The sequence below is a fragment of the Haemaphysalis longicornis genome, unplaced genomic scaffold, assembly GCF_048455015.1.
Source record: "Haemaphysalis longicornis isolate Haplotype H1 unplaced genomic scaffold, Haemaphysalis longicornis Haplotype H1 scaffold_3, whole genome shotgun sequence".
In the NCBI taxonomy this organism is placed as follows: domain Eukaryota; kingdom Metazoa; phylum Arthropoda; class Arachnida; order Ixodida; family Ixodidae; genus Haemaphysalis; species Haemaphysalis longicornis.
This window is the reverse complement of record NW_027526335.1, coordinates 159,364,763-159,385,490: the sequence shown is the minus strand read 5'-3', so window position 1 is coordinate 159,385,490 and position 20,728 is coordinate 159,364,763. Positions and strand designations below refer to the sequence as shown.

The following is a 20,728-nucleotide window of genomic DNA, read 5'->3' as shown; positions in this document are numbered from 1 at the left end:
TAAGAAATCCGCACGTGGTTGTTAAGCTTACATACACCCAGCGAGCAAGAGTTCCTGCCGTAACTACTCCGTACAAGGGAATGTACTCACAAATCAACGACAGCAAGAAGACGTAAAAAAACAGATTTTAGTGCTTTCCTTTTAGAACCTAATTTTTAGCTCCGGTCCTGCTGAGTGGCCGGGGGACTGTTGTTACGAGTTTCCTTGTAGATCGAGTTATTTCGTTCTGAGCTTATTGAGGACTAACACTTGCAGTAAACACATAACAGCCAGGAACGTTTTTAGCACAGCCTGTTCATAGAAAGTCCGCCGTCCATGTTTACGCGCTTGAGAAATTTGCGAAGTGTATCCAGGGACGCAGCTTTCTTTTTTTTCTGTTCGCAGCAGCAGCTCACAGCTGCGCATGTTCACAGCAGCCGCCGTACGGGGAAGGAACCCAGTTTGTGGCTTACATGCATCCGACTAATGCGCATGGCCGGGCTATACGGCGAGAAGCCGACTAGCCTTCGCAATTTTTGTCTGTCGCATGTCGCCATTCTGTAAACTGAAGCCATGAAATAATTTATGCCGTCTGTTTGGAAGTGAGAAAAAATGTTAAAAGTGACCCACTCAATCTTCGGTGGAAGTGTCTTTAGCGACACTAAGAGCTTCATGCCCAGGGACTTGAAATGATTTGTCCATCTAAGACAAACTGTATGAGAGTCGCCGCTAAGTTACAATCAGCTGCCGTTCCTACCACCACCCAGAACCAAGAACCAGCAAAGGAAGGACAGAGAAGGAAGGGGGGCGGGGAGGGGGACTGCGAGGGAAGTAACCAGTTCCCCAGTTCCCTGCACAAGACCCCTCGGTTCCAGGAACGGGTCCCCCGGCCGGGTTCGTCTCTTTTTGTTCCTTGGATCGCTCCCCCAAAACTTCGTAAAACTTCAGGACGTTCCACCCTTCCTCTTTTGTGTTACCCAGCAACTTTTTCCCTCCTTGCTGTATTTATTTTCTAGCGCATTCACGAACACGCGTGCGCGTTCCGAGAGGCCCTTCGGCCGCTTGTGGTCGAGTGAGAATTTCAAAAATGTGCCCAAAGGCCCCGCAAAACAGAAAGTCTAGAGCGGGTGCGCGTGGGCTGCTTGGCAGTTCTTTGTGTTTAGCAGCCGCAATTGCTCATTTGTGTCCAAAGGGTGTACTTAAACGAGTTTCTTTTAAGTGTCTCGAGTATTTATGAAGCGACTACGTTTTACTTGATGGTCCGTGACGCTAACAGGTGTTGATCTGTCTTTTGTATGCTAAGGACGCGAGCATTTAAAATTATTTTCTGTGTTGCTGCCTGATTAAATGATTACGTCTCTGTGTACAGCAAAAAGTATAAAACTACTGTTGATGTGCGGCGGAGAGCAAGCAAATTACATATGTGTGTCAGCAAAAATACACTTTTTCTTGCTTTGCTTGTTTTAATCGCTTCGGTTAGGTGCCTACCATATCAGAGCTTCAAATTTTAAGGACGGCTTGATATTTTTCTCTTTTTTTTTTTTGAAATAAACTTACTTCGCCGTTCCTTTTAAGGCATTGTTGAGTGCTTACGCCAGTCTAATGACTTTTATGTAAGCTATCTTCTACAACCCAGCCCATGCATTTTTAAACTGTTTCGCTGCGCACTATTTTTTTAGAACGTAATCTCCGAAAAAGGTGATGCCGAAATACGGAACACATAACAATAATTATAGTTAATAAGACTACTACTTATCTTATTTTATTAGCGTCCTCTGAGGTCACAGACCAGTTTTGTCCAAGTTAGTTGAAAAACTCGAATTGCCACCATTTCAAGTTAACTCAAGCGCCTAAGAAAGAGAAGTCGCGTAACGCTAAAAACTCTGTTGCATGTTTGGTAACGTTATCTTAGCTGTCTTTTCTTCCTAATTTTCGCTAATTTTTTTCATAGACAATGTCCGAACATAAACCTCCCTCCGCCCCCCCCCCATCCTTTCGTTATAATGGTATTGAAGATTCAATGCCGCATGACAACATAAACTATGCTTAACATTACATACATTGTCTTACGTACTTCCAAGGGGCATAGTTTTTATGACGTTTTTTTTTCTTTAAAGGGGAAACTAAAAAATTCCCCGCATTTCCCCGAGGGGAAGAATGTGAAAGTTTGAATGCACGAGTTGAATTTGCGCGGTTCGGTAATGTTCGCGAAAGAGAGATCACACACACACACACACAACTACAAAGAAAGAAAGATGCACTTATTCACAGACACCTATTTGTGTTGTCGTTGTACTTGATTGCTAGAGCGGATCTCAGCTTTGAAATTTCGTGTCATTACTCCTTTAAGCAGGTGCATTAGCCCTTCTCACGCCCGATTCTTGGCCAATCCCCCACGTGGGTATGTGCCATGTCAGCGGCCAGGCAGCGCGCGCCCATCTCCCCCCGTTGCCAAGGAAGACGAGGAGATTCCTGGCCAATCCCCCACGTGGGTATGTGCCATGTCAGCGGCCAGGCTGCGCGCGCCCATCTCCACGTGCGCGGACATCGCCGGTGGACGCAGGTTCAGGGTCGCTTAAGAAGTGCATTCGCACTTAAAAATCCTTGCTCACGAGGAACGTTGGCATGGCTAGAGAAAAGGCCTGATTGATTTGACATTAATTTGCCTCTAAAAAACAACTGTTTGACTAATATTTTCTTGTTTTCTTTTCACATCAGGTGATCGCGAAATGTCCCGCGTGGAGAATCAAAAGTACGAAGACTCTGATGCACAACGTTGTATCTGCGCTCGCTACAGAGGTGTCTGAAAGGAATTCATTCCTGCTGCTTAGTAATGGCGAAATTGGCCACTCGGCTGAGGTGTACAATAGACAACATTCAAACAGCCAATCTGTGTCATAAATGATGTTCTTTTCAGTCATTTGCTGGCCCGCATTCAGAGCATCGCCGGATTACATTTTCACAATGGAGCATAACTTTAGGCTAGAGCCTATTAAACTTTTCGAAACCACAAAATGAAATTTTCTTGTTGAACGTTAACAATTCCCCCTAAGACACATTGCAAGGCATGTCTCGATGTATTTAGGGTTTTATTTAGTATACACTAGTAACACATTTTGAGCATATTTGAAGTATTTTCTGTGCGTGTTAAATGCATTACTAATTCATTTTGCACGTATTTAAATACACATGTTGTGAGCATTTTTAATGCATTTAAAATGCATTAAATTTACATTTTCAATACACGTACTTATGTATTTTTGGAGGTACATTTTTAAATACATTTGAAATGTATTCAAAATACATTTGGAATGTAGACAAAATAATGCAGAATAAATACAAAGTAATCTAAATAGTAGTTACATTCAAAATACATCATAAATTCGGCATATTTTCGCTAAGGAAAGCGGCAACGCAGGTATTACTTGCTGCGCCGCGGCGCTTGTTTATAGCATGCGAAAGCGCAGCTATTTGGCGGGATGGATAATCGGTTGCCTCTGCAACCATGCAGATGCTTCTCCCGGATTGGGGACGGTCAGCTGAGAGCGGTTAACCTCAATATTACTGACATTAAAATAAAAAAGGTGGTTGTAGACTGGCAAAACGGGCTTTGTGCTATAACAAAGTTTTAAATGAATCCGGAAACAACTGAAAAGTAATATGTACCATCTACTGGATTAGTTGTTAGTAAATTCCATTATCATTAGGAATCAAAAATAAGCCTAACATGCTTTAAGAGCCAGTGGAAACGTTTTGTAATATAAATCCATAGCTTTACACAAGGCAGCGTCTGCCGCCTTCGCTTCCGTAAATCTAAGCCGCTGTAAAAAATGACCGCCATCCCGCCATACGAGTGTGAATGTGCAGCGGAGCTGTTGTGAACCACTACAAACCCTGATGGGGCAGGGTACGAAACGTTCCGCGTCGCTTGTCGGGCATTTTTCTTGCACTCGGATTCTCTGGCGGCAAATTGTGGGTCCTCTGTAGATTGACGCATACGCTCGGGGTATTGGAGAGGACTGCTGTGTACAGCCTAGCCTGCCGGGTGCAATCGCCCTGCAATGATATCAGCTCCACTTTTAGATGCGAAGCATCTTTTGCTCTCGGCTCTGTCGTCCGTCGTCCGTCAATCCGCACCTCTCCTCTTACCCTATAAAAAAAGAAATAATAGCTGGTGGCGCCCGGTTTCGATCCACGACTCTCTGGCTGCAAGGTGAGGTACAGTGCACAACACCCTTGTCTATAACACTGAGATTAACTGTAACTGGTTACCTCTCTAAACTGCGGACTCAAACTTGTCACAAAAAACGTTGCAGTCAAAATATATGGTTAATACTTCAGAATGACACAATAGTTTTCTTCAAATGTTTTTCGGCCGAGGCAAGATAAGGCTGTAAGTACAAAACCTGTGTTATATACAAGGATGTTGCCCTCTGTACGTGGCGTTCTTCCCACTGCGCTACTAAACTGAGACAGGAGCAAGTGCTACGAACGCGCCTTCTATCCTTGACTCATTCAAACTACGTCACGAACCTACTGATACAACGAAGGCACGCGAAGCTGAACGTCAACGGAAACGACAAACTGAAAACTTTACAAGAGGATGTTGAATTTCCCGTGGGAAAGCTGTGGCGGGAAGCTTCACGCGCCTTGCAGCTCAACCAGAGAAGAGGACGAAAACGGCGGGCTGCGGGGTAGGAGCGTGAGAACGCAATAAAGGAAGACGAGAACCAAGAGGTGTTCGATCAGGAAACGCCGGTGTCTTCCCCTTCGCTGTCTCTACATTTCTCTACATTTCTCTGTCTCTACATGGCGGTCCACACTACGCTCCCATTCGTGCTCCGATAAATGAAACAACATAACAGCAACACAATGGCACCTACACGGAACCTACATGATGCTTCGCATCCTCATGGTTCCCCACGGGAAGTTGGTGTAATTTTTTTAGAGCCGCTGCCAACACAATCTTTGTAGGCGGTGATCCCATTGTCTACAAGTGCCTTATCATCTATCACGCTGTTTCAATGCTTGTGTTGCGTTTTTTTTTCTTTACACGAATACTCAGCTCTATGATGTATGCCTGATTAGCCTGACGCATGCGCTGGGCGTGTCAAGTGATAAGTGTTGAGTCCTGCTTGGTTTTTTTATTTGCCACACTAAATTTCCGACCCCCGAGAGGCTAACAGCTTCGCTGTAAAAGTGTGCGTTACATAGGTTGAAGTTTTAACGAGACATGATGTCGTCGTGAAAAACTGATGTAAAAAAGGCTGAGAGACTGAATAGTAACCGACGGGTTAACAATTGATTGTGATGCCTTTCAATACCGACAAAACTTATTAAACCCCACATAAAACACGTGTAGCAGCATGTCATGCGAAATGCACATTCGCAGAGAAGACATAGACCTATTACGCGTCAGTTTTGCATGACGCCTGCCGTTCAGCTGTTCATTTTGGATGCTTTTGGAAGCAATATTTTTCTAATAGGTAAAGTACGACCAAAATAAAAAATAATCCTGTCTACGTCGTATAGCAAAATAGTTATTCTCAATGAGTTTAGACTGCTTTTGGAATACGGAACACTCTTATTGTGTGTCTTACCATTTTAACAGACTTGAAGTAAACGCTACACTTTATTGCTTTAAGTAAGTCAAGTTTTTTTGCAGCAGAGCTGTTTAATCTCATAGCGTTACCAAAAAAAATTAGCCCATCCCAGCGCCCGTGGGCGTGCCCTCGAGGTGCGCCGTCGTCATCCAGACTAGCGCTTAGGCTTCGTCATGTGAGGAGCTCGCCAGAATATATCTAGATAAAATACCGAGTGCCCGTGAGCGTCCGCCTCTTGTGTGGCTAACCCGGAAACTTAATTAAATAGCTACACATTCAGGCATTTAAAACGCTCATGCGTCCTTATTAACGGTTTCAGATTAAGTGGTGTATTATAATTTGAAGTGAACGTAGTCCTGGCTACATTTTCCTTGAATTAAAGATGTTTCTTACCATTCCTTTAAAGAACTCTTTTATTTTTGTGGTATTAGTAGCGCTTACTCAGCAGAGTTTTTTTCCTCCACTCAATATTGCATAATTAGTTCATTCATGCACGGCTTTAGTACGCCCAGCCTGTTCACAAGCAGCGCTGCTTGAATAGAGTGTTTAAATAAGTGTACTTTTCCTGACTCTGGATGTTATTCACATCAATAATATTACAGAAAGCGCATGATTGTGTCACAAAAGACGATCGGATCAATGTTTGTAGAGGTTTGGCACCTCTTGTTAGATTCCTCTTATTGTATGGGTTCGACTTTATGCGCACAAAAATTTTGCCTTTCATGGTGTCATGTTGTGGTTCCACAAAAGTGCGTTTTCGATTTCCATCTGGGTAGTTTTCCGCAAGGTAGGCGCCTTTTTTATCTATCTCTGCAAACAAACAGCATTTTCTATATGAGACCTTTTTATCTACTTCAAACCTCCTAACATAATCTTGTAGTTTGCAATACATTTGGTTGAGGCCAAAGAGTTATAGCCTCTGCGTGTCACTCAAGCTACGCTTGCAAGCGCCTTCAACCGTGATACAATAGACATCTGGGGTAATATTACAAGAAGAAAATCACGTACTCCTCCTTGGGGAACTGCAATCTTTTATCCGAAGCAAAAGGTAAGGGAAAATAACACAAAACCATATAACATTGAGATTTAAATAACAGTTGGATTTTGCGGACAGCCCTGTCTTGTGACACGTTTTAACTCACTGGTCTACTCAGTTTTAGCCGAACCAAATAAGGCTGTTTTCATGAATTTTTTGCGTCCTGGTAAAAAAATGGTGCAGCTTGCACTATCGGTGCGAGATTGCAGAAACAGCAGAGCTGGCGGCCACTCTCCCTTCGTCGGAGACCCGGCTGTTGCACCTCACATGGATTTCCGACCACGCCGCTGCAAGATCTCCATGACTATCCTTCCCAGATCGTTTTGTTCCCAGGCTTTCACAGCTCTCCCAAAGTGACCGCGTTTGCACGCGGTAGAACGTGCCGCAACCGACTTCGCGAATTCGGCATTTGTAGCCCGAGCTGTTGTATGCGTGGACTCGGACGTACGTGTACTCGCGGACACACATCAGGCGCCGACTCACGTGTACTGGCGAATAGAAGAGCATGAGAGATATCACGGCACGAGCACTGGGCAAAGTGCTCTCAAAGTTCGAAGGAGAATACCGAGCTCACGCGCGCTCAGCGTTCTTTCTTGGTATTTTTTTGCGAACTCCACCCGACAAACCTCAAGCTTGAACAGCTGTGTTGTTAAAACTCTCCAGCTTCATGTATTTAAAACATGATCGTGGTACAGCGCAAGGCATTAAAAATTATCGTCAAAAAGTAGCACGACGTTCAAAACATCCCTTGGAGAACAAGGTTACGTGTCGCATGACTTCGATGCATTTAGAGTACGTTACGTGTTAATAGGCACCATGACAGGATCAACCTACAACTTAGGCATCATGTTTATACCTGTCGTCAGTTCTATGTTCATTTTACACGCACAGTCATTATTAGGCACCATTTCCAAGATTAGCAGCGTTAAAATAAACGTATTGAAAGAGTTTATCGGCCCTTCTTAGCGATGAGTTCTGTCAGCGTGTAAAACAAGTAATATTTCCTCGTAGTGAACTATGTGTCATTCCTAGGTCGTCTACTAAAAAGGTTAGCTGGTAACCAGCCTGCAGTGACCAAAATGACTGAAACTTTTTGTGCCTTTTGCGTAAGACTATCGGAGGCTGACCCCCTTATTTTCCACAACACAACACGGGGCTCGTGCCCCGCCCCCTCCCTGACACCTCCTTCAAGGTCCCATGTTGGTGCGTATTGGATCACCTCCCAGTCTTTTTTTCTTCTGAATGATTCAGTGGCAGAACTCTTTGAAGGCCGAAGAGTCCCTTAGCACGTTGTTTTAATCAACCTCAGCTCCATTCAAGCAATCTTAGCTAGTACGCGGTTTGCTGACGTGTTGTTTCTGCTACCTGGAATGCTCTTACTGCTTGTACGGGTATGTTATGTGCCTATGGTGACGGTTTCCTCACATCTGGAGCTAATTTTTCGTGAAAGGCCAAATTGTTCCAGCGCCGGAAAAAGTTGCAGCGTTACTTTTGCGAGATTTTAAGGGTTATATACGTTTTTATGAATTGAAGTAGCGCGGTGGGCCTACTAATGACGTTCTGGGCTTACACTTTAAAGCAAATTTAACAAAAAGCTACTGCCTTCTTCTCTCCCGCGTGAGGCGGGTACTCCAAGTTACGTGAGTGTACACCCAGTCGATACTAAAGACCATTGAAACTCGCACGTACGATGACCGAGCTGGTTGCGAACTGACCACGCCATAAATGAGCATCCGCACGATCTTCTAGATGACGTAGCATCGCTTCGAAATCTGTGTGAATGCACGCAGCCATAAAATTGTATCGACGAGAGTGCATGATTGCGAACTCCGGCGATGGCGGGAATCTCAGCACGCGACTTGACAGGATCGCAAAGAGAGGACGACGGCCTTCTTAGCGGATTCCTGAAGCAGAATGGCAAGGCCCTTAACGCTAGGACTGTTGACACATTGTTGTAGTAGGTTGATTCTGCCGAGTAGCCTAGCTACTACTATGCGCAACATAACCAATACCACAATACCTTCGCTGTGGTTTTTCGTTCGTGAGCCCTGCCTTACGAAACAGCTAAAAGGGGGGGGGGCGGAGTAGAGCACGTAGTTGGTTTCACGAAGGGCGGAGAATAGCTCCCCCTCCTTTCGCCCCAATTTCTTTATCATAGTTACACTTGTCTTTGATAAAACTCTGTAGCGTATTAGAGAGATACATTCTATGCAAAGCATAGTTTGGTGTAGCATACGGTAGGCCCAATGTACTTTGAATATATTGTCAATTTAAAAATTGAAGGTGGTACAATACGCTGATGATATATCCGCAGCCACCATTGTAAAACATTAGTTGTGTTTATTTCACAACCACGTAGGATGGGGACGTTAAGAGTACCAGTTTGAAAAACCCCCACGCAGCCCATCTACTCCCTAGGTCTAAGCCCATGGCAAGAAACAGCTAACCATAATGTCCTAACACTTTGGATAAACACAACTTGGCTGTTACAGGCAGCTTTACGGGCGTGAAAGAGGAAGCGGTGCACATCGATTTTTCGCAGCCTCGGTGAAGAGCCTCGATAGGATACGACTTGTACTAATACAAATACAAACAGTTTGTATATTCCCACAAACCTTACATCGATGACCAGAAACCAGGCTCTGCTCTCTAGCGCGAATGAAAAATGAAAAATACGTGAGGCACTCTTGTAGACTTGAAACAGGATAATTAAGGTTTTTTTAACTTTCAAGACTTACTCTGCGCAAGAAATGTCGTAAAATCAAATGCTCGCAATAAAACCTCTCGTTACGCGAAATGGGTTACGTAATAGCTGGAGTCGTCCCTTTATTATTATTCAAGGCCTTGCCCCCAAAACGCCGAATGTAATGGAGGCGATGGTTTCTTTTGTCTGTAATCAATTGTTTCCCACTCGCTTTCAGTTCTGTTTAATATCAGAACAATCTTTTTTTTTTCTAATGAACATGCCGCAATTCTCGTTTGAGAACAGGTAGAAATTTCAGCTTGAAATAGTTGCTAGGAACAAACTGAAAAGGCAATCCTTACCCTGAGTGTAAACAAGCCATGGTACACAAAGCAAAATAAAAAGGTGAGTGGTGTGCCGCAAGCAGCATGCCTCAGGCATACCGGTTACGAACTTCAAGGGCTTCTTCTGCACTCAAAGCACCACAACGTATGGATATATACATTGAAAGAGTGTACTAAACCGTGCGCAATAATTTGCGCAAAGGTGAGTGCTCAAAAAAACCACCTCACAAAGGGTATTCAAAACGGGGTGGGTTTTGTTATTGTGGAGCTTATATTCACGAACATTTTTTTTGCTGCCGGGTCAGCTGCGAAATGCTTTTGTTGGGGGACGCGTCAGTGGCGTGTACAAAACTGCGAACATATTAACTAGAGGCTACAGCTCTTTGTTCGGATATCGGTTACTGGGAGAAACATCACCGATTGTTAATTCTTCACTGCCTTTCTGCGAACTCCGGCCGCTAGCGCGATTCGTCTGCTTTTTGAAGATGGTTTCTTCTGAACACTGTCATTTTTACAACACGAACACCGTTTCTTGAAGCTGCCACATTGCACTGCATCGACATTTTAATTAAAATGACTGCAATGCGCTGCGCCTTAGTAGCAGGAAATTCCCACCGATAGGAGTATAATGGTATGCATCGCTTATTCAGTATTCGCTACAGACTGTGCATTATCTTTAGTATCATAGCCTTTCCCAGAATGGAAAAATAGCCATCGAATTTACAAACAATTTGATTGCACCCATACGGATAGCATGCAAATCAACTTTTCTAGAGGAATGATCAAGTTCGTATCATTGTTTTTGAATTTGATATATACTAAACGAGCTTGCCATAAACATTGGCTGCTGTCATGCTTTCGTCCTTTTAAAAATGCTTTTGTACAGCCCCAACTACTTCAGGTTCATCAAAAACAAAACTACGCTATTCCATTGTGTTATGTCATTAGTGAAGCCACAATTTTACACTGCGATGCTGTATTTTGTGTCCATATTTCTTTTGATGACCCATCATCTGTTCATCATCTTGACAGTGCAGCCATCATCTCCACTATCAGGATCAAAAGTGTACGCCACACTCATCATGAAGAGCGAGTGGCCCCTAGCGTCAGCTCTGCTACGCTTCAGATCACAACGAACAGCACCACCCACCTGGCCCTTGGCATTTCATGGCCGCACCCACTTCAGCCATGTTTACGCACCCAGATATGAATGTGAGGTGGCCCGAAGGAAACGGAATCCCCGGTACCATTCTCGCTGTGTTGACTCAGGAGTTCCAGGCTTATAATCCGGCCAGAAGCATACCGGCATGCAGACTTCGGCACCACAGATTTTGTAGTCCCAGCGACGATATCTTGGCTTGTGCTTTTCCAAACCCGAAAGCCCCTTTTCGCTCAATGACGGTAACATTCTTCAAAATTTTGCGGCCCCCTCGGGGCGCCACCACTTTCCGGCGTGCGAGCATTACCAGCTGGGCCTCGGAAAGAGTAGCCGGTGATCGCGTTGTACTGCGTATCGTGTGGCTTATTCGGGCACCTAATGTCATTTCAAATTTGGTAAGAATGTTTTTACTTGACATGTCAGCACCCCACATCTTCACAGTGCACTGGAGAGTGCCTTCAAGGTTGAGCGAGAACTAGCTGCCTGCTAGGTTTACACATGAAACACAGGCTACGGATGCACCATGTAGTGCGTTGTTCCCGCCGAAAGCACAGTCTGTGGGGCTATAGTTCACCGAACCCAGGCTTTTTTTCCGGTGGGCCTGACGGGTGGGCTAGGATGGCTTCGGAAGCTGACTCTCATGTGTAGGTTTCTGCTAGCAGAACTCTGCTTTTCAAAATTTGGAGAATCAGTACAGTGTGTTGAGAGCATGTCGGCATTATTATAAGAATATGGGGTTGATGGGTAATTTGTAGGAGATGTAAATGTTTGGTAACATATGAATTTGAGGCCCAAACAGATGAGGCGGAGGATATCAACTTTGCTGGTAGTTCGTGGACAGTCGTGCCACCTTATGAATGCGTAAGGGCATAGTTGGCTTTGCCGATGTGTTTAGAGGTAAAGATTGGCTGATCAAAGAAACTAAAACGGACGATTGGGCGAGTTGGTAGCCTACCCTTAGTAACATTGCAAACAAGACGAGACGAAAAAATGGGAGGGCGCAAACACAGAGCTGACTATCTACTGAATTTTTATTTTGCCAGTGTATTTCGAAAGGGACTATCCGCGGTACGAATTGTATTTCTTGATCCGAAAGTAGATTACCTTGACGTGTAAAGAAACTGGAAGTCATTGTCACGCGCCGTTCATACCCTTTCATGTGTGCACGTGCTAAAATAGTGTTTCCTTCTTTTCCTTTTGGTTGTTGTCTAGGATTGTACATAAACCCCTAACAAAAACAATAAAAGTTCCGTTATTAGTCAGCGCTGTGCTTGTGCACTGTTCTCTTTCTGTATCGAGTTGTTTGCGCTGTAGCTAGAGACCAGATAAATTCCTGAAAAGAGGCAGTGAAGGTGAGCGGTGTGAGCAGTTGGAGGCGAGTTATCTTGCCGTTTTTATATTGAATTGTTTCATTAGCAATTATTAGTTCTGCCGTTGCCTTGGTGAATCAAAGTCAGAAGCGGTAACAACTGCATTTGAACACCCAAATGAGGTTGCCCAAAAAGGCTGCTACTAGTTCAGGTAGCCACAAGATCCTAACACACTTAGCGAGAAATTTCTGGCTGCCGAATGCCTGATTGGGACTTTAAGCTCATTTGTCGAACAGCGAAAACTAGCAATCACGCAGAAGCCACGGGATGGTGAAGGGAAGTCTGTAGAGGGACCCATCTCTAACTGTTTAGGCATCGATCAATGTAACGTACGACGATTTATTTCCAAAGGATATTCCATGCCGCATGAGAACTAATCGGCCAAACCTGGCCGAATCTGTGTGAGTGTAGAAGTTACAGAACGTCAAACAGAGGCAGTGTTTTCCCGCTGTAGCTTTATACCAAATTCAAACCCATTCAACGCCTGTTTATCCTCGCAACGACAGTACATTCACGTTCGTAACGTCAGCATTGTTCAGCTCGCTGCCGACTGTCATTAGCGAGGTTTCCCGCATTTGAGAAAATTTCCACAAGTCGGGCGCCACGACTTCATCTGGAATTTCTTCAACCAGAAGTCACGTCTTCCGTCAGGCAGGCTATTATTGCTGTCCCGAGTCTCTCGCCACCGCCTCACATATAAGATTAGCGGCTCACAAAATTTTGCCCAAGCGTGTCGCGTCTTTGGCATCGTATCAAACTTCAGGAGCGCCAGATAAGCAGTCGATAATAACGATACATAATTTCCTCTTAGGTCCCTTGAAAGCAAGGGATGTGTCACGGTTCTACGACGTGGTGGGCTTGACGGTGGCATAGAGTGCATTGATGCTGGCACCCAACGGGGGCCGAAGAGCTTGGGACTTGAAAGCAAGGGATGTGTCACGGTTCTACGACGTGGTGGGCTTGACGGTGGCATAGAGTGCATTGATGCTGGCACCCAACGGGGGCCGAAGAGCTTGGGAGGAGATTCTCGTGGGAGCGTCAAGTTTGACTACAAAATAGATTATCAAAGGGAAGACGTTGGGTGCTTGGAATTGTAAAGACATTTTTATGATCTAAAAGAGATTCCAGCATTTCAAATATGAATTTAGAAACAAATTTGGTTCCTTAGTACGTACACTGGGACCCACTGGGCACTGGCTGCTTATATACCAGCTGGACATGAGAGCTACCTTGATCGGCATAATTTATGGTTCAAGTGAAAATAATAATGGAAGGTTTGTATTGCTATCATTTGTATTAACAACGTAATTGCACAATTTCGCTTACCAGGCACTAGCCCATGGAGCCGCCAAGCTCGATGTGACTTTACACGCATCAAGAAGACTTTTAGGGGCGAAGCTCCTAAAGCCATGGGTCTGTCCATCCCTTGTGTCTCGTGGTACGTGACCGCCGCATGCTTTCGGAGATGTCGCAAAGTGGGCCGCGTTGCACGTGCAAGAACCGGCTGCAACCGGCAGCGCAAACTCGGCACCGGGAGCGCGAGCTTGTCTGTGTTTGCCAACGGAGGCGCGAGCGCACGTGCACTGCGAGGGGGAGATCACGCAAGAGATCACGCCACGAACGCAGGCAGTCGTTCTCGGAGATCGAACGAGACGCAAGGACCTTTGCTCGTTTCCTCTCGTCTTGTTCGGGCACAAGTTCGCCCTAAATAAAAGTTCTTTCTTTACCGTTGTGTCCCATCCTACGTGACAAATTGTGGTGGAGGTGCGGGGTAGTCCTCGATGGCGCGGGGTCTTTCACCAGGTCTTGGCCTGGGAGCGTTGACTCCGAAAATAAAAGTTGATGTGTACAATGTACGCACACAGTCTTACGTCTTTCTTAATGATGTAATGGGAGAACATTCACGGGAGAGTTACGGTTACCGATGATCTCCCCCTCTCGAGCTTCGCCCCACTTATCATCATTCATTCCGTGGATATGGCGTGATTTTTTTTTACCATGCAGAAGTACGTGCTGCGCTCTCTTTTTTTAGTTTTTTATTCCCGGGAACCTTTTTCTGTAAACAGATGTTGTTAAATGTCGAAAAAAAAAACACAAAGTGCGAGAGCAAACACTGAGTTGTTGCTTCTGAGCAACATTGGTCACCAAAGGGTTAAAAGAAATACGAAAAACAGAGCACGCAGCCTCCGACGCATGGCGCACCGCCAGGCTGCGCTGTCAGTAAACTGCGCGCACGCGTAGTTCTTTCAGAAAGTATGGGAGTGTCACCTAGCGTTAGCGGATCTTGCTCAATATAGAATAGACTCCGGCGATTTATTTTGAGGCGTCTGTTTATTTTCTGTCGCCACTGAGCAGTCTGTTACCTATAACATTGGGGCAGCGAAATGCGCAGCAAGCTAACTGCAGCTAGCATGATGCCCTTCAACGATCATCCTGCTCAGTGGCAACTCAGCGTGAAAAGGCGCCTCAAAATAAACAACCGGTGTCGCTTCTTGATCAAGCATTTCCCATAAATGTTGGCCACACCCTCAAACGCTCTCGAAGAAGTGGGCATGCGCGCAGTTTACTGACTTTGCAGCCAGTTGCTGCAGCATGCGTCGGAGGCTGTGTGTTCCGTTGTTCTTATTTCTTTTAATCCACCCTGTACACTCATTATCAAGTATTTCGCCCCATACCTGATCTAGCGGAGGGCCTGGATAATTTGTATTTAAGTAAAAAGCAAATACAGGGGAGGGTCAATCTGTGCACCGGTCTGATGTATCTATCGCGCCTGCGTGACATATATTTGCAGGAGACAGAAGTAGCATTCTTTTTGCCCGGACATGGCCGAGATATTCGTCGCGTTTTTTTTGCGATCTACCGTTTTATCCTCATTTGGGCTGTATTCTTCAGAGCAGGGCCGAGAGCTGTTACGGTAAGAGAGTCGTGGGCCTGGGCATGAAAGCGTTCATTAACCACTATGCCTTGGTGGTCTCGGATGCACTTGAGGACAACTTGTCCGTGGGGATCAGCTTGCAAGCGCATTGCATGGCCGTGTGAACATATGCTGTAATATCCTCGGTGGCCAAGCTTCGCAGTGCTTCCTAGCTGTCCATGCGACTACAATACGGCCAGTTAGATGCTAATAAAATAGCAGCGCACCGGCTGCAAGCGATAGCCTTAGGCTCTGAAGCTGTGGGCGAGGTGAACTTGACGCAATGCCGTATGCAAACTTGCGGGGTCGTGTTATGTTCCGCAAAACGGTTTTCCGAGCACTAAATATTAATGGAAGGTTCTGGTAGGTGGTGAGTCCGATATGCTATGGGTACTTGATCTGCTGCTGGACTTGTGTATTGGTGTGGCTAGCCCATTTATTCTGTGTATGGTTTTCCTGATGGTGGTTATGGAGATAGATGGGAGGTGGGATGTGGGATACATTGAGGGTGCGGATGATTTTTCCGCTTTCATGGATGTCCGAAGGTGTGGTTGCCGTCGATAAGAAGTATTTATTTGTATGGCCTATAAGAGTTTAACAGTTAGTTTGCCTTTTTTGGGGTGTAATTTTTGTCTTCACATTGTGGAGGCAATTTTAAAGCGTTTCTATGCAGAGGCTTCTTTATCTATGAACTATTGGCCCGACGAACAATTGCCTGCAGTGCAATATCGATTTTATTATTTGCTTGTATGCTTAGGATTTTTAATTTTACGACACGATCACTTTAATTGGATCCCTAGCACCTGCATGAGTCTTTCCTCATTGTTGAAAGAAGTTTGATGGCTGGGGTGCACAAAGTAACCTTTACAGTACCCTTATACAACTATTGGTTAGGGTAACCTACCTCCTAAATTTTATTTACACCTTTTGTCAGATGACTCTGCGAAGTATCGGAGAACATGGGTACCTGGGAGTCATATTTACTTCAAACTTGGCTTTGTCATTACACATCGGTTACGTCCGTAACAAACCATCAAAACTTCAGATCACCTCGACTGTACACTGAAAAGCACCCCCAAAGACACTAATAAACTACAACTCCACAACCCTGGTCGGCTTGTTGTAGAGTATGCCTGTCCAGTCAGTAACTATGAGAAGCAAGCGAAAGTCACTCCAAATGAGGGGATTGACATGAAAGTAACCAGATTTATGGATCGTATAATTATTGCTTACTTTGGTCGTCCTCCAATCTGCGGTTTTTAAATATAGCGCCACTCCCAGACCGCTGGTGCGTTGAGCCACTAAAACCGATGCAGTGCATCATCAATGGCACCCGTCGTTGCCTCCAGAGCATTATAACTTTGTATGAACCTTTTACAAATATAATCTTTCGGTCTATATAGCCTTTTTTGCTGTATAGGCAGATGCTTGCAATGCGTGTGGTAGACCGGACCCAACTTAATGATACTACCGTTCTTGTTATCGGTCTTTCCCTGTAGGCTACTTCCGCATCTTAACAGGCATCAACAATTTTCTGTGGATACTTATGGTTCATAAGGACGTTTCTTTATTCCCTGGCCCATTGACTTTTTAGATGATTTTTTCATTAATTTTGTATACTTTGTAGCAGTTTTCTCTTTTTTTTACTTTGGAAATGGAGTAGGAATGAAAAGGAATAAACAGCATAGTTTACATCTTTTCCTATTTCCGTCATCCTGTGCCGTTTCTATACGGGTTCCGTGCTCAGGATTTACCTCCACTCTTTTGTCCTAACATCATCGGGGAGTGCAGTATGTGGGAACCAAAAGATAATTTCAATAATAAATAAATAAATAAACAAACGCGAACAGGAAATATCTAATTTTATATCAAAGGCGCGTTCACTTGTTATGGTATATATTCACAAATTACAGGATGTTCAGAACATTACAGAAGTATTGTCTGGAAAATATTGTAAAAAGGCAAACGCGAATTCGGCACTCCATATTAATATGAGAGAACGAACTAAAGTCACAGTTTATAGGAGCGACTTCAAATTCGAAGACATCTGGAATGAGTGCGTGCAATATTCCGCGAGTAGTTTTTCCTTGTTGGCCCTCCTGTTAAGAGACCGCTTTGATTACCGTGGTCCTGAAAGGTGATAGTCACATGGACTCCTGCAAGCGCATTACTTTTGCATTTACAGAAAATATCTCAGCTTGCAAATTACCGAATTGGTTTGCTCGAGACTTCAGCACTCGTTAAAGACCCCAGGTTGTCAAAATTAACCAGGAGCCCTCAACTACGGCGCGCCTCATCACCTGCGTTGCGTCGGCACAATAAACCCTACAATCAACCAATTAGACTTCACCACTAAAATCTAGAAAAAAGCGAATACGAAATATTATATTCTTTGTCTTCCTGCCCATACCTACCTTGTGGACTTTCGTTCAACTAGCTGTAGCCCGACTGTAAACAATGTTTTTTAGCGTTCGAAACTCCCTGGCGAAAGCTCTCCGGTCAACTTTGTTCTAAAAAGGACCAGAAAATAGATAGCAAAAACACAAACTGAACGCCTCTTATAAAAGAATCGCTTCTTTTTTTGGAATTTGACTTAGGTCGCGCGAAGTGTACGCAAACGACACGTGTGCTTTTGCGCTCGCAAATTTCCTTCCACAATGCATAATAACCCAGCTTCGAACATGCGTTAACGCTTCTAAGGGAACACAATGCATGACGCAAAAGCGATCCAACTAAAACGGTCAGACCCGGCAGCTGTTTTGGGGGGACCGTGTTTCGCTGCGTAATTTTTATCGACCAAGTTGTCCAAGAGTTACTCCAACCCAACATTTTTCTTTTGATCTAGCATTGCGCATCGTAAAGCTTATTATTACATAGGGATAAAGGTAACACACTTTTATTAGGCGGTGCTATAAAAATTAGAACAACGTCAAAGCAAACTTATCGGACTTCCATGCTTGCTGCGTAATTTGCACCCAGCACCTGCAGAATACCCCATGCACCTACAAGTGCTTCCCATGTCACCCACAGCATTGTCTTCTCCCCTTAAATGACTTCTCGGTGTCGATAAATTTTTTGCTTCCTCTTTCTCTTGAAGTTTACACTTTTTCTGCCGGAGAGTTCTCGCACAAAGGCCGGCAATCAATTGGCGCACTTTATAAAGGGGTTGAACGCTATGGACTTCTTGCATTAGTAATCTTTTTCCAAGCGCACTCACGAAGTTGCTCATTTTGGATTTTGCGAACAAGTCTTGGATAACGTGCTCCGCATTCACACATTTACAGCGTATTTTCACTGTGTGCAGGATTACGCTCTTTCACGGCAAGTTGGATCAAACACGTGTTGATAGTTTCGACAATTCCCCTTTTATGGTACAAAATTGAGACTTTGTCGACACTACACCTACAACATTCTCTAGTGCCTCTAAACATGAAATTCGTGTAGGAGGGTGCACGTGTGCTAGGGAGAAGACAGCCCCGCACGGGGCACCTTGAGCAATCGTGGTGACGGTATTGGTGACACCGCGGAATCCGAGCCCTCACACATAAGTTCTGATCAACCGAGACGATGTGTTTTAAGGTGAAAGGTAGAAACCTCAAACGGTGGCCATCGGAGCCCAGGTCAAGATCCGGCCGATGGGCTGCCTGTCTGTCTCCCAGGCAGGGAGCTCCGTGACCTCTTCAGCTATCAGGGTAAGGCTGACAAAGAAAGTACCGCCGTCCGCTGCTTCTTTTACATGCCATATGGTAAATCGTAAACCCCCACCCCCCCCCAACATGATCGGCCCCTGAAAAGGGGCCACACCGAAGGTTCATTTCCACTACCCCCAGCCCTCAGTTTTGCAAAACCCGATACCTACCCCCGTTTTTTTGTTCTTGGAATCCACTGAACAAGAAAACCCTCTTGCTCCACCGTCCGTCTTCCTGATATCAAAATTTCTTGAGGCCATCATAGGTAACAAATATAAAATAAAAAAACAAAGAACTTGAGAAATCCTGGTTGAAGTACACAACCAACAGCACGCCAATATCCTCATTGAACAAACTCGCATACCAATCTTGAAATCAGGGTGACACCCCACAAGAGCCTGAACAGTACTCAAGGTGTCATTTCCGAAGTGGACGTCATGAATGAGACAGATGTTGGCCTGCTGGAGGGCCAGAGAAATCAGGGCTTGACAGCCGTTAGGCGCATAATTATGAGCAGGGATGACAAAGTAGTCTCGACCAAGCACATTATCGTTACTTTTGACCGGTCCACACTCCCAGAATACGTCAATGCAGGTTTTGTACATTGTAATGCCCGGCCTTGCATTCCAAACCCGCGCCGCAGCTTTAAGTGCTAGCGGTTCGGGCGCGGAACCAACTCCTGCCATGGCCGTCTGACCTGCGCAAAGTGCGCCCAGCATGAAAATCCATCTGATAATTGTCCATCATCAACCCTCACCTGTGCAAACTGCCAGGGACCCCATGTTGCCTACTCTCGAAAATGCGAGAAGTTTAAGCCGGAGAAGGCGATCATAAATGTGACGGTAACCTAGAACATCACCTTCCCAGACGCGCGAAAGAGGTTCGTCTCGTTCCCTCTGGGCAGGTACGCCGACGTTGCTCGCCGGGGGGCGGCGCAGCGTCTGGTTTCGGCGTGGACCCAGTACAGCGAATCGGACTTGGTCCCGCCCCCCCCCCCCCCAGGGTTGCCCCGGGCAGCCCAACCCGCCTCTGCATTGCCCGCTCAGCCAGCAGCGGCTGTGGTGGCATCCACGTCCATTGGGGATGCTGCTGCACCCACTGTTTCCTCCTCTCCACAGGCCTGAAGCACAGGCGAGGGCCCGGTGGCGATAGAGACGGAGGAAACCGAGGCAGTTCCAACCCCCGCCGCACCGCCTGTGCCACCCGGGGCGCTCCTGACGCCCTCGCCGGTCGCGGCCAACACGACGGGCACCGCAAAGTATGCCAAGTCCGGAGGGTCTGGTACGCCGGGTACCCCTTCCAAATCTGATGATGAGATGGATGTGGGGCGTGTCCTGTCTGTGCGGAGCGGAAGGAGCGGGTACCTCCATCTAAACCTCCAGAGAAGGTAAAAAAAAACTCCCAAGAGTGCAAGCCCCGAAAGACCTTACGTAAATAGTCACACTCCACTAGCTCTAAAACATCATAAAGAGAAGAGAAAATATTGTTCAATGGAACTGCAGAGGCCTTCTTAATAATCTTGACGAAGCATACGTGATCCTGCATGCTAATCAGCCAAGTTTAATGTGTTTACAGGAAACACATGTGAATTAAAATCATACAAAATTTCACACAAATTTTCTTCTGACGGTGTGGCCATAATCGCCCGGAAATCCCTAGCATGTCACCCTGTCACTCTGAACGCCATCCTTGCGGCTGTTGCAATACGTACAATGATTTTTAATCGGTTGATAACGGTATGCTCCATTTACATTTACCCTACTTTTGCGCTTTTACGCGTCAGTATTTATTTTATAACGCCCGAAACAAGAAAAACTACCATGCGCGGTTTGCGGCGTCCACACCAACTAAAGGCTGTGACGTCGGGTGGAGATGCACCGCGATTGAACGATGTCGAAGACAAGCATTCAAACAAGTTTCGGTTTCGGTTCTGTAACGCAACATGCTTGAC

The 20,728-nt window shown here is 45.4% G+C and overlaps 1 protein-coding gene across 1 annotated transcript in view; it reads right to left on the bottom strand.

Moving 5' to 3' along the window:
- LOC144175222 (uncharacterized) overlaps positions 1-9,837 on the bottom strand; it is a 30,576-nt gene extending 20,739 nt beyond the window's left edge. The window contains exon 1 of the mRNA XM_077704329.1: positions 9,664-9,837. The gene's annotated coding sequence lies outside the window, so the exon portion shown is untranslated. The remainder of the gene's footprint in view (positions 1-9,663) is intronic.
- Positions 9,838-20,728: the final 10,891 nt, after the last annotated feature.